At 34.0% G+C, this 15138-nt stretch overlaps 1 long non-coding RNA gene across 3 annotated transcripts in view; it reads right to left on the bottom strand.

Moving 5' to 3' along the window:
* The window catches only part of LOC125175566 (uncharacterized), a 547675-nt gene that overhangs the window by 521166 nt on the left and 11371 nt on the right, over positions 1–15138 (bottom strand). The gene's annotated exons all lie outside the window — the stretch shown is intronic.

Genomic DNA, 15138 nt, shown 5'->3' with positions numbered 1-15138 from the left:
AAGAACAACTGGTACAAATGAAGAAAAGTACATATGACACTGATATGATTCTAGAACTCTCCAAAATTGGGCCAGTGTGCAGTGGACTCAGTGTGAACACAGAAAGATGATAGCACATTAGTTCAGGGCGGTTGGCAGGTCCAGGAAGAACAGAGCCATCTTAGGAAAGAGGGAAAAGTTTATGGTCAGTGAATCATAAAAAGTGTAAAATAAAGGACAAAGCCATTTTCCTTCATACATTATTTTTAAAATAACTTCTACAGCTAAATCCTAAGGAAAATTAAAACAAAACAAAACAAGAACAACAACAAAAACAAGATCCTCTTTGATCTAAAAGGCCTGATTTTCTTCCATACCAATTATAAACATTTGCCTTTTTTTCTTTTTAGGGGATATTGCATATCATTTAATAATGGTGTTTAAATACGGAGTACAGTAATTAAATTTATTGCTATGCAATGCCATATTAGCCAGCATCCTAGAAGTTTTCTAATTTGGATATATCAGAAAAGAATGGTTTACTGACACAGGCTTAAAATGTACTTACTTATTTTTACAAGGTAACTGTTACGTTTCTGTCATTTTCAGAGTTCCGTTTGACCTCTTTGACAGAGATCTCAATAAGTTTTGCCTGATAACACCTGTGATATGTAATTTAAAAGGAATTGCCTGCATTTTTTTATGGCTCATCAGATCCACTCTGAATGGTCAATTAGTGTACATCAATAATTACTGCACATTCTAGAAAAGAAGATTTATATGGAATTTATAAATTATACCTCAATTATCCATCAAAAATAGAGATATGAAAACACAGAAGGTGAGTGTGAACCATGACAAATTGGATAAGCTCTCACACACCATTAAACAGCCTCAGTAGTCATGTTAGGGGGAAGACTTTTGCACTTTTTCATTTTGCCTTCTCATCACCTGTTCCAATTATGTCTCTCCGTAAATGAGGTCCATAAATGCCATTAAAAACAGAGTCATCTAATGCCAGTTTCCTGTTTAATAGTCATAAATATAATAAAATGATAATAAAAGATAGTTCATTAAAATGAACTATCCTTTACTGAACATAAAATGTATTATATTTAATACATAGCACCATCTAGTGAAATTTGAGGGGAATGTGTAATATATTGAATATGACGCAAAACAACTTTGCAAATATTAGAGATTAGTCCTTGTGCACTAGTTATACATTTAAGTTTCTCCAAGAAATTTCCTAAAGAATAAATAAAATGTTATATCACACACATTTATATATATCACATTTGTAAATGTATGTTTTTTTATATTAATGTTTATACAACCAGGAAAATGATCTTTTACTCAAACATACAAGCAATCCTATGCAAGCATTTATTATTTAAGTGGGTATTCCTTCAAAATTAAGAAAATACAACCCAAAATAAGTCAACTAGAATATATGAAAGTAAAATGATACGTGTAGTATGTGTTGTCTCTCAAAACTATTCAAAAGTCTGTAACTTCTCTCTGTAAGAGGAGAGTAATCAGGGTATCCACAAATGTACTTCGATTTTTTAATTTATTTATTTTGAGAGAAAGGGAGAGAGAAAGTCCTCCCACACAGGAGAGGGACAAAGAGAGAGAGGGAGAGAGAGAACCTCAAGCAGGTCTAGCTGTCAGGCTGTCAGCACAGAGCCTGACACAAGGCTTGACCCCACAATCCTGAGATCATGACCTGAGCTGAGATCAAGAGTTGGATGTTGGGGGAACCTGTATAGCTCAGTCAGTTAAACATCTGACTCTTGATATTGACTCTAGTCATGATCTTACAGTTGGTGCCCCGTGTGGGGGTCCATGCCGGCAGTGCAGAACTTGCTTGATATTCTGTCTCCCTCTCTCTCTGTCTCTCCTCTGCTTGCCTTCTGTCTCTCTCTCTCAAAATAAATAAACAAACATTAAAAACAAAAGAGTTGGACAGTCAACCAGCTGAGCCACCCAGGCATCCCAACTTCAATTTTCTTTTCTTCAAAGAATGTCCCTAATAACTTTTCATGATACTATTTGATGGTATTTTTTTTTATAAAATGCAGGCTGAAAGTTTATGAAAGTTGTTGTAATAAATTTATTTATTTTTGATACTAAATTGTCTTTTTTTACATTGTAATTAATGTTTTATTATTTTTTAAATAAAAAAAAATGTGGGGCTTGAACTCATGATCCTAATGACAAGATTGAGCTGTGATCAAGAGTCGGACGCTTAACCAACTAAGCTACCCAGGTGCCCCAGTTGTCATAATAAATTTAATGTGCTTGTTCACAAAATATATTCTGGCTTGTTTTACATATTAAATACTGAAATATCAGTTTATTAAAATAATATGTATAGAATTACATGAACATCATATCTTACTCCTTGTGTTGATTTCTTGCCATTTTAACATAGAGTTCATCTATGCATAGCATTTATATTTCTATACACATAGTTTACACATAAATTTGATCTTCAATGATAAGAATGTATCATCCTTTGTGAATAAATTATTCTTAAAAATTTAAGTGTTTAAGATTCATTTAAAAATTACAATAACAAACCCATTACATGTTAAGTAACATTTTTTATGTTACTTATGTTATGAAAAACATTTTTCAAAATAAGAGAAGTTTTATGAAAACAGTAGGACTAATTTACCTTTTTTGCAGGTGAATACATTGTTTGGAAATAACAACAATGTTTTAAAAACACTCTGGCAATAAAAGTTGTATCAGGATTTAATAATACCTTTTAACTAAAAAGGATAAGTTATAATGCAATCAAGTGTAGATTTCTTTTGGATTTCATAACTGGATTTTAAAGGCAATTCTAAAGAGATAAATTCAAATGACCTTTGTAACAATTTTAACTAAATCAATTGTATTATTTAGCTATTAAGTATTGACCAACTATCATGAACTATCAATTTAATGAATAAGAAGTACATCAGTGATGAGAACATACTGTCTGATTTTCCAACTATGAGAGGATAATTGACCAGAAGCCCTAGGTGCTATGCTCTGAAATGCCTTTCCATGTGTGCTTAAAGGCTATGCTTTCCACAGTCTCCTCCCAACCAGTGACTAAGTAAGATATAGATAAAAAGGCAGACCCGTTCTGGGCGACATGGGACTCTAATGACAGCCATCTTTGAATTAGGAACTCCACAGCCTGGATGAGCTTCCTGTAAATTGTTACTGTCTGTAAAGCTTCCACCAACCTTCTTTCCCCCTCTCTTTTACTGGGATCAGACCTGCACTGCAATTCAATGGTTCTCCTTGATTGTTACAGCTCCCAGATCTTACCCCATACTTTCCTCATGGCTATTTCCCCTAATAAAATTCTTGCACACTTAATTACATTTAATTTCATTTGCCTTTACTTCTAGGAGAATTCCTAGTGGGAATCCTGGGATCCTGGAAGGTGGGATCCTGGAAGGACCAGATTTTTTTTTTTTCCTCAGAGTGATAGATATTTACTCCAGATACTGGTTTGCTTTTGTTACACACAAAGCTTTGACCAGGACAACAACACAGAAACTAACAATACTTAATCCAGAGGCTTGGAATCCCACACAGAGTAGCACTGGGTAGGGGACAGAAGGGTAAAATTTAACTATCAGTTATGCCCACCAGCAGGTCACTTCAGAATCCATGTACTTGGGGATTGCAAGTCAAGCACAAAGAACTATAATGTCAGATGTAATTGACCTTGATGAGTAGGAGAAAGAATTCTGTTCTTAGACAATAGGGTAGGGAGGAAGATGTATAGAACCCAGTTGATCTACTTGGATAACCTCTGTTCCATCTGTATTCCCATGCCCCATTTTAACTGTGAATAGACAAATGCAGAAACCTTGAGCTGAGAAGGAAGTTAAGATTATCAAGGGATCAGGCTCATCTGGAATGAAGTTTTGGGTCATACTACTAAGTAAGCCAGCATGACTCTGAAAAGATAACTGAGAGTGGGAGGGCTTTAGAATGGATGATGGTGTTTGGGGAGGATATCAGTTGTAATTTCAAGATCAATTGCATCAATGGGTGCTAAAATTCATAGCAGTAACACTTTTCTAAATTTTTCCTTTAAAAAAAAAAAACAGGCTACAGAAAACCACCAAAGAGCTACCCTGATCCTATGTGGAGAAGCTGATCTGTTTAGCACAAGAGGTATACTCTGGTGGGCATGAGAATGGGAGCACAATTGACCAAGAGCCCTAGCTTCTGTGCACTGAAATTCATCAATTGTGTTTGCATCGAAGCCAAGGTTTTCACTATCTGCTCCCAACTAATGACTGAGAATGGCAAGGATCCTAAAGCTGGCCTATTCCTGGAAGATAGGACACATTGGATTGCCCAATTTGGCTCCAGAACTCTCCAGTCACTGTGCCCAACATTTCTAAGACTGAAAAACATTCTAGGAGTCTTTCACACACATTCCTAGTCTCTCTCCATCATCTGGAATCAAATTTGCATGGCAGCATAGTGGATCTTCCAGCTATACCAGCCTCCCGCCCATTTTCTCTCATGGGACATTTCAGGATTTTTCTCTAATAAAATTCATGAATGTTTAATTCTGACAGTGCAAAGTCAAGCAGCTCAACACTAAGTTATGCTCCAGGTTAGGAAATTCCTAAATATACTAAATTGACGCTTTTGCTGATCCACAGCCAGTAACTTAGTAGGAAAAAAAAATTCTTCCCATCTTTGAATTAAAATTCTCCCTGCATTTAGAAAGGCTAAAATAAAAATAGAAGGTAAAAATGAGGTAAAAAGAAAAAAGAAAACAAACAATTCTGTTATAGGACATAGGACAGGCAAAATAGAATAGAAAGTCTGTTTCTCAAATCACAGCACAAAGAAACATGGAAAGAAGCTCAAAAGAAGTTCATATTAGGAGATTCTGCTCAGAAAGAGCCAGTGACCACATAAATAAATTGCATTATTTATGTTTAAATCCTTGTGAATAAGAGAAAATTATATACTGGCCACCATTTAAAATATCATCCGGACAGAGTTTTGTAACACAGCCTGTCCTCATTTCTTTGCAAAATATTTATGAATAAGTGTATTCCTATAAAAGCTCTGGATACTAAATTTTGAAGCAATCAAACTGTTATTTTAAGGTAGAAATCACAATTTCTGCTTAGGGCATTCTCTTTGGTATGGTACATTTTTTGTGCATAGTTTAAACATAGATAAATAGGGGAAGTTTCTAATTATTGTTCTTGGCAAAATCTAAAACAGTAAGTTAAAATACATTCAGTTTATACTGCACAGGGGTGATGCATAGGAGGATATCCTTAGGTGTGATGGAAGCTGGACTGCACAAGGGGTATGTGGTTATAAGTACATGCACAATAGAAGTTAGGCTAGTTGCTTTCTGCAATATGGTGATTGACCCTCGAAGAGAGGAAAGAGCAGAATGAGTGTCCTTGCACTGGTCTGTGGAACACTAATAGTTGTAATGTTTCAGGAACTTAAGAGAGGATCATGTGTCTCTATTTGTCATGGTTAGAAACATGAAGTCAGGTACAAGACCTCAGGAAGTAATAAAGAAGGGTAGCAATGATGCAGAACAAGGAATGATTTACATGACAAACAGATCTTGGGAGATATTTATGCAATATAGAGAAATGTACTGATACTGCCAGAATATGTCCCCTCTGGTGATGTCAGGGATTTTATTTTGGGGATAATGAAGTAGAAATAAACAACCTCCTTGTACTAAAAATTGACGTGAATAAAACCATATATCTAGACAGTCTCCATTCACAAGCTGAGATATTCAATCTTTTTATTTGGCTTATAACTACATATCTGATTCTACTTTTTACTAACCTTTGGCAGACAAACATAAGCTTTAAAATTGGGCACTAAAGAAGTCTTGTCACAGTCAAGAGAAATCATGACTTTGGTATCTATTGTCTGCCACTTTCATCATGAGAGAGGGTGCCAAAAACCAGCCACTAAAATCCTTTTATCTGTATGGTAATTTAGACAGTTGGGGATTATGAATGTATATTTTCTTCTGTTTTTATAGGTGACCTAAAGAAGGAGAAAGTTGTGTTTCTCATATTAAAATAGCCTTTCCATTAGCCTATCACCACACCTAGGAATGTAGATCCAGATATACTTTCCTAGAAAGTTCATTTGTGTGATCTCTTATGGCAACACAAAAGAAGGAACCTGGGATATCCATACCACTAGTATTTTGAATTATGAGTCTATTTCTAGGAAAGGCATGCAGAAAAATATCTTCAATACATATTTGGAGACATAGCCTTTCTATATTAACATACCCTTGAGCTTTATTTTTTTACTTTTGACTCTAGTAAATTCATGCAGTCTGTGATATAAAACAAGACATGTTATTCATTACTGACAAGTTTTGCGTTTTATTTAAAGTTCTCCCTTACACAATTCTAAGACCATTGAAAATAGGCTGAGATTATTTTACTAACTTTTTAAAATTTCAATGCCTCCTTAAAGGGCACCCAGGGGTACAGTGCCTGGTACAATTTTTATCTTGAGGGAAAATATGTAAGAAAATGTAAAAAAAAATTTAAAAATAAAAATAAACATGTATATATTTTTATGTATTACAGACAATAATTTAGTAAAAGTTGCTTTTTTTCTCCATTATAATAGTACATTTTTATTGACATAAACAAAATATAAGACAAAAGAAAATACAGAAAATAATAGTGTTGTCACTATTAAAATTCTTAAGGATATCATGCCTAATATCATTATATTCATTATCCCTGTTTATGTAAATCACCGCTACAGGTCCCAGAATTCCAGGTCTCAACACATCTCCCATTTGCAATTATTCCTCATCATCATCTCCACTTTTAGTACTTCTCTGCATAGATTTTATTTCCTCATATATTATGCTCCCTAACTTTGAAATTTCTTCCAATATACAATCTAGAATTCAACATTCATTATCAAAAAAATTCCTAAATCATTAACCTCATTTCTGAACATTCCCAAGTCTCCCCCAAAGACAGTGAATGATACCTCTAAATTTTTATTATGTGGCAGAGTTTCTTTCTTTTTTTTTTCTCCCAGCCCTTATACAAATAGGCCCAGAATTATTCTGCACACACTTTTTGGCCCCTCATTCTATATTTTAAAATAAATTCCATTATTTCTCCATAATTATCCCAATTTTTAATTTCATGTAATCAGATTTTATACTATACAATTTCTCTCTTGACTGTGGTTATTCACTAATGTGGATTTTATTTCCCTGTAGTTTTCAGACTGAGGGCCAGACACAATGAATAAAGCATACTCTCATCAAGAAACATTGATACAAAATTTATTAGGTATTAAGAGACATTTCTAAAACATTTAAAAGAAAAAAAAACTCAGGAAAAGTTCAATAAATGATCAAATATCAGAATGGTAAAGAAATTTTCAACAGCAGAACTGGAAGCTATATTGAAAACATTAAAATTCTATAGGGGATGTGTGTGTGTGTGTGTGTGTGTGTGTGTGTGTGTGTGTGTGTGCGTGCGTGTGTGTGAACATATACACTTATAACTCTGTATATGGCCAAACTATTAATCAAATACAGATTAAATATGCACTCTCAGAAATGACTCCCATTTGCCATGCCATGGAACTACCAGAGGATGTTTTCAATGAAATCATGAAAAATGAAAATATTGAATGCAGAAGTTGGAGAGTTCATGACAAAAGACACATAAAGATAATCATCAAGAAGACAGTAAAACAAAATTGAAAGATACCACTTAAGTGAGCAGTACCAGTAACAAAAAGTTCATATCAAAGCAGGTAAACAAAAACACCCAGGGGGTACAGTTGATAAATAACAGAGGATTCCAGTGAGATTTCAATTTCAGATAAACTACTTATTTAGTATAAAATGTCCCAAATAATTCATTGGACATATTTATACTAAAAAATAGCTACTCATTTGACATACAAGTTCAACTGAGTATCTTTTATTTTTATTTGCTAAATCTAAGTTACCTTATCTATGAAAGATAACTCCAAGAAATAAAACATCTAGATGATTTTATATTTAAACATATTTATATGTATTGACATTATTTTAGAAATTTTAGAAGAAAATTTACTTAATAAATTAAGCAAGTGGAGAAATACATAAGTAACTTTGGAAATTAAAATTAACTTAAAAAAAAGAAAAAAAGGAGATGTAACTATAAAGAATTAATTCTGCCAACTATTATGTATTTGTAAATGTGAAAATAAATAACAATTTCATGAAATGATTGGGAAAGAGCATTGTGTATATCTGTGCAGGCGCACATATGTGTCTATTTGTTTGAAATGCTAAAAAGTGTTAAAAAGATAAACCATTATTTTCTATAATATGAAAATAAGTAGTGCTTACTTTTTAAATTAAAAAAAAAATAGCAAGATTGGGGTGCCCGAGTGGCTCAGTCAGTTAAGCATCTGACTTTGGTTGAGGTCATGATCTCGCAGTTAGTGACTCTGAGCCCCGCGTTGGGCTCTGTGCTGACAGCTCAGAGCCTGGAGCCTGCTTCAGACTCTCTCTCTCTCTCTCTCTCTCTCTCTCTCTCTCTCTCTTTTTCTCTCTCTCTTTCTCTGTCCCTCCCTCCCTCACACTCTGTCTCTCTCTCTCAAAAATAAATAAACATTATTTTTTTTAAATAGCAAAATAAAATTGTATTTACAATTATACAGTTAAATACTAAGTGACTGGAGAGTTGTTGTTTCTGGTGTATTAGTCTCAGGAACAACTAGATTTGGGACAGACAAATGCTTTTTTCCCCTCCTAATACCTGTTAGTGCCTTTTGAGGTCTTAAAATATGTTTAAGTACTAATTTGATAAAATTTCACACTAACTTAAATATTTAATTAAACCTTGCCTTTTAGCTTTATGCAGAGATTAGAGACAGCCAGAAACTGACACTGCATCCAGCCTACAATTTCAATTATATGTATCTGGTACTATATTCAACAGAGTACTATATTATGTTGTTTTTTTTTACTTCACAGAGGTTATGTTTTAGGTCACTTACAAATTTACAGAAAAAAATCAATGAGGAGTACCATGAGTTCCCATATACATGCTCCTCCCCATTCAGAATTTCCCCTGTTATCATAACTTTCCTTCATGTAGTACATTTGTTTTGATTAATAAACCAATTTTGATACATTATTTTTTTAAATTTTAGCATTTTAAAAAAATTGAAGTACAGTTGACATACAATATTATATTAGGTTCAGGTGTACAGCATAATGATTTGATATCTGTACACACTGCAAAATAATCACCACAATAAGTATGGTTAACATCCATCACCTTAAATAGTAACAAAACAAATTATTGTGATTAAGAACTTTTAAAATCAACTCTCTTAGCATCATTAACTATAGTTACCATGCTGTACGTTCCATCCCCATGAATTATTTATTTTATAATTGGAAATTTGAACCTTTTGCTCCCCTTCATCCATTTTTCCTACCCTGTCATCCAGTCCCCACTGATGGCAACTAACAACTCTGTTCTCTGCATCCATGAACTTCTATTTTTGTTTGCTGTTTGTTTTGTTTACAGATTCCAGATATAAGTGAGATCATATAGTATTTACCTTTCCCTGACTCACTTCACTTTAGCATTATGCCCTCAAAGTCCATCCTTGTCACAAATAACAAGATTTCTTTTTTTTTTTATTTTTTTTCAACGTTTATTTATTTTTGGGACAGAGAGAGACAGAGCATGAACAGGGGAGGGGCAGAGAGAGAGGGAGACACAGAATCGGAAACAGGCTCCAGGCTCTGAGCCATCAGCCCAGAGCCCAACGCGGGGCTCGAACTCACGGACCGTGAGATCGTGACCTGAGCTGAAGTCGGACGCTTAACCGACTGCGCCACCCAGGCGCCCCAAGATTTCATTTTTTTATGACTAACTTGATTATCATTAAATAAAATTCATAGGTTACCTTTGGTTTACTCTTTGTTTTGTACATTCTATGTGTTTTGGCAAATGACTAATGACATATATTCACCATTACAGTATTATACGAAAAAGTTTCATTGTCCTAAAATTCCCCTTTGCCCCATCTATTCATCATACCTTCCTCACAGAACCTCCCAACCACTGATGTTTTTACTGTCTCCAAAGTGTTGCCTATTCCAGAATGCCATATAGATAGAATTATACAACATACAGCATTTTCATACTGGCTTTTTATACTAAGAGATATGCATTTAAGGTTCCTACAGGTGTTTCTGTGCTTTTGGAGTTCATTTCTTTTTATCACTGAAGAACATTCCTTTGTATAGGTGTGCTGTAGTTTGTTTATCCATTCACTTCCTGAAGGACATCTTGATTGGTTACAAATTTTGGTAATTATGAATAAAATTGACATAAATATTTGTGTGCACATTTTAGCATACATATGTTTTCAACTCATTTTAGTAACTGCCATGGGGCACAACTGCTGGATTGAACGTGAAGAATATATTTAGCTTTGTAAGAAACTGCCACTGTCTTGCAAAGTGTCTATGCCATTTTACATTCCACCAGCAATGAATGAGAGTTCCCGCAACTCCACATCCTCACCAGCATTTGGTGTGAGTACACATTAGTAACCAAAATATTAGGAGCCTTTAATTATACAGCAGCATCCATAAAAGGTGGCAAATCCTTTGGTTAGGAGGCAGCAAGAGTACTTTGTTTCGTGTCACTTTTGCCTACCAGATTTAAAACACAGAATGCTATAAATGATTTCAGAAGCTAATGGTTATAAAATACATATCCACGAGTGAAATACAAATAACTGTTTTCTACTGACTTTTAATCCAATGATTGGCTATTTGTTGATTAATTAAGTATATCTGTGGCAATTTTTCCCTGAGTAAGAATTTTTCTTTCCTTTTTCTTACCTTTTCTCTATTTTTTCTTCTCTGGTTTTGAGATTTACCACTGTATTATTTTTAATTTTGTTTGGAATTTTACTTAGAAATGAACCATATGTGTATATACATGTACATAACCCCAATAGTTTTTATTATTTAGAGCTGTTAATAGATTCACTAACCTTTTAATAACATGAAACTTGGTATCTAAACTCAGGTTTAATGCACTATGTTGGACTCACTGACAAAATGGCCAAGAAATGCAAATATGAATAAAAAAAATTCAGTAATTATGCTCTCACTCCTTTCATTACTCCTGTGATTTAGGACAAGTTATTTAACCTCTTTTCAATTACCATGCATGGCATGAAATGAGGAACATACCATATAAACATTAGGTGGTTTGATGAAAGAACAGAATAGCATAATGTAATATGCTTTGAAAATAAGCATCTTATTTAACATGTTTATATTTGTTTATTTTATATGTATGATTTTTAAAAGCATAACCCCATGGATCTGTCATCAATTAGTATACTTGATTATATATTTAAATGTTTCATTTTCAATAGCTTGAAAATTTCATGTGATACATTGTTAAGACGTGGATATGATTTTTAAAGATGCATTTTTTTTTAATTTATTTAGTAGAGAGAAAGAGAGAGAGAATGTGAGCGATGGAGGGGCAGAGAGAGAGGGAGACAGAGAATCCCAAGCAGGCTCCACAATGTCAGCCAAGAGCCCTTCACGGGGCTCGATCTCATGAACCATGAGATCATTACCTGAGCCAAAATCAAGAGTTGGATGCTTAACTGACTGAGCCACCCAGGCGCCCCTAAAGATGAATTTCTAATAAACAAACTGCTTTCATGAAAAAAGATATTCATGAAACACAGCAAAACATAAATATGAATAGTAGTACAGAGATCCTTCTCTGCTGAGGAAAGATAAGTACTCCAGTCAAAACCAAAATAATTTTTGTAAAGTATCAGTAAATGGGATAGATCTATGGGAACTGACTTAAAAAGTTATAATAGAAACATTTTTATTCTTCCCATTATGAAGGGTATAGATAAAGATACAAAATACCAATAGATTTTTGTCTAGAACGGCCTGAATCTAAAGTGCTCCAGGATATGTGGATTGTGTAAAAATGTCTGTTCTCACCTAGGTTATCCTGAGCCCATTTTCACATACTTTCAAATCAGAGAAAGTAGTGGAAGCTCTCTTTAAGATTCAGTAGAGACTAATTTCATCAATATCAATATTTGAGGTAAAGATAGAAGCAGGAAGGCTGATGGCTACAATATCAATTTTCAATATGGGTAAACCACGCTTACTAAGAAAGATATAATTTGAACTGTTTCAAAATTATCTAATAAAAACTATATGTTATGTATATTATATGTTAGTTTCACATCTCCCCCCCAACCCCCTTGTTTTGGCTTCAGATAGATAATTCTGACAGGGGACTGGTGGGGTGAACAGTCAGGCAAAAACAGAGTTGTCCTAAAACAATAAATTATTATTATTATAATGAAAACCTTACTCACTTCCTCCTAAATTTCTATTGCTATTTGACAGATGACAAGTTGGCCTTGTCAACTCATTCTAAAAAAAAAAAAAAGGCAACATCTAGAACTGTAGTTTTTCACATAGCGTAGCAATTGAAAATTCCAGTTGTTGAATTACTTTTGAAAACCTAGATTATCATTATTATTATTTCAGCTATTTTAGGCTTGTGTAATATATAAAATAATAGAATATAAACATGGAGGATTGTTAATTTATATTTTCATCTGAAAAACTAAGAAATGCAAATACTTTTGATAGAACTTTACCATTAGAAAAAAATTGGTTATCTGTATCTGTTAATATCTATATATTACCTATATTATTATGTTATTATATATATATATATATACACACCAGTTATAATATATATATTTTTTCAGTACCTATAAAAACATTTATATGTAGCCATGGAAGACTACTGTCTGCGTAATGTGGTTTGAAGAAACTGGGACTTGAACTGTGGTGAAAATATTTCTGAATTCTGTCACGTAAGCAAATGTTAGAGTTTCATTAGAAATCAGGATATGTTATTATATTTGACCACATTTTCAATGGATTTCCTGTAAAATATAACTATCCTTTGAGTGAAGTAGCAGATTAAGCTCATGATAATGAAAAATTGTTCTAATTGAGAATTACTTGTTAAATGAAACATAATTATGCCTGCTAAATATAAGTGAGTAATGGTGTTACCTAAGGGTTTATTGGACAGCTCACAGGACCTCCAGGAAGACAAGAGAAGTTGGCTTGAATACCTGATAGTCCAGAAGAGTAATCTCAGTCAAGTAAAGGATTGGTTAGTGAAAACGTCACTGCCACTGCTACCAGGCACAGACACTGTAGGCTATGCTGACCTCATCATTCTCTTGACCGAAGATGCCCCCATATGAACCTGTTGCCACTGCTAATCCCGTAAACTGGATATGGATTCTACTGATTCCATGAACCTCACCATAAATCCCACGTGACACTGCTCTTTATTTTATTTGGTTTTGCCTCAGTGTCCGGAATAGGTGCATGGGATTGATCGCTCTGGTTTCCAAGTAAGTGCACATACTACCTACAAGACAGATTTGGAAAGCAAGAATCTGAAAATATCAAATTCTGCTGTTTAAAGCAGGGACTTCTTTGTAGCATAAAAGATTCCTCAAACATATATATGGCATTAATTTACTGAGGAACAAAAAGTAATTATAAAAACCTTCAACAACAACACCTTCGGTTGTCCAATATCAGTATAATTATCTCTTCCCTTATCTTCATTTCTAAAATAACCCCCCCCAAATTATCCATTTTCCCAAAATAATATAATTATATTTTATACAATCAAATACATTTAAACATTCCCATCAAAAAGCTTAAACCAAATTATCATGAACTATGGCATACAAATTTAAGACCACAATCATATGCATTAAAATTTTATTCTGTCAAAATTCTCATTTTGATATTGCCAATTACACACACCCTTTATCAATAAAAGAAAAAAAGAAATATATAATGAAAGGAAATTATTTACATTGTACACATATGCATATGCCAGAGCAAGTAAGGGAACATGGGTAGATGCTAGTGTACCCATTTTTTAACATGTCAACAAATCACAGTTTGTTTTGACAAATCCTCTACTTCATTAATCATATCATGCGTCCGGTAATTTCAGCAAGCAACTTAAGTGTTAAGAGTTCCTGCCCTGTAAGGTAACCCATATCTTCATTTTTAGGGGATCTGAGTCTTTGTTGGTCCTACCTGCATAAAATGGCCATGTTTTCCTTAAGGTATACCCTTTGATATAACATCACAAGTGTCTCCATTTGCATTAACTAAGAACAAGACTCAGAGTCTTTCAAGTGAAATTCTTTAGTTGTAAAATTAAATTATTCAAGAAGTAGGAGATTGATAAGACAAGGAATAATTATCAATAATGAGTGTGGTATTAAGCCAGCTACCATAAAATGCTATTCAGGCTTAATCTTCTGGGAAAATTCTGGGAAAGAGTGCAAATGTACATTTCCATCTTAGTTATTCTACTCATGGGATAAGCATCATTGGTTGAGTGCTGCTCCAGGGTGCTATAATCACTTGGCATGTCCAGCCTGCTGCCAGCACTGTGTAGGAAGCTAGCCTTTCCAAAACCCAAGATAAAAGGACCTTCAGTATCAGGGATATAGATACTACCTGGTGGAAATCACCTGGAGCATATAAAAGGTCCAAGAGGTATGGGTTAGGTATTGCCACTGCATGCTACACTTTGGTGTTCTCTTGTGTTTAAATTATTTTCCTTCTCATTTCTACTGAAACAGACAATACAGACTGCACCACTGAATCCACAATGAGCGCTGATGCTGTCACTACAAACAGCTACAACTCTAATAACTGCAGTTACAGGACCCAGATATAACTATTGATGTCCTATTGCAGTCCTTGATTCCTCGTATTATTAGACACTAACTCAAGTCTATGGTAGGTGTGCTTGACCAGTGAAGTCTAGATCATGGACCTCGCTGTATATGGAAAGGAGATTAAAATAGAAAATAACAGGAATTTTCATATTTTTATATGATGCTAGAAAGAACTCAAATAAAAAGCATAAATGCAAGAGGAGATATTACAACTTATGTCACAGAAATACAAAGGCTCATAGGAGACTACTATGAACAACTATATGCCAACAA

This window comes from Prionailurus viverrinus, chromosome A1, assembly GCF_022837055.1.
Source record: "Prionailurus viverrinus isolate Anna chromosome A1, UM_Priviv_1.0, whole genome shotgun sequence".
Lineage (NCBI taxonomy): Eukaryota > Metazoa > Chordata > Mammalia > Carnivora > Felidae > Prionailurus > Prionailurus viverrinus.
This window is presented reverse-complemented; position numbering and strand designations above follow the sequence as displayed.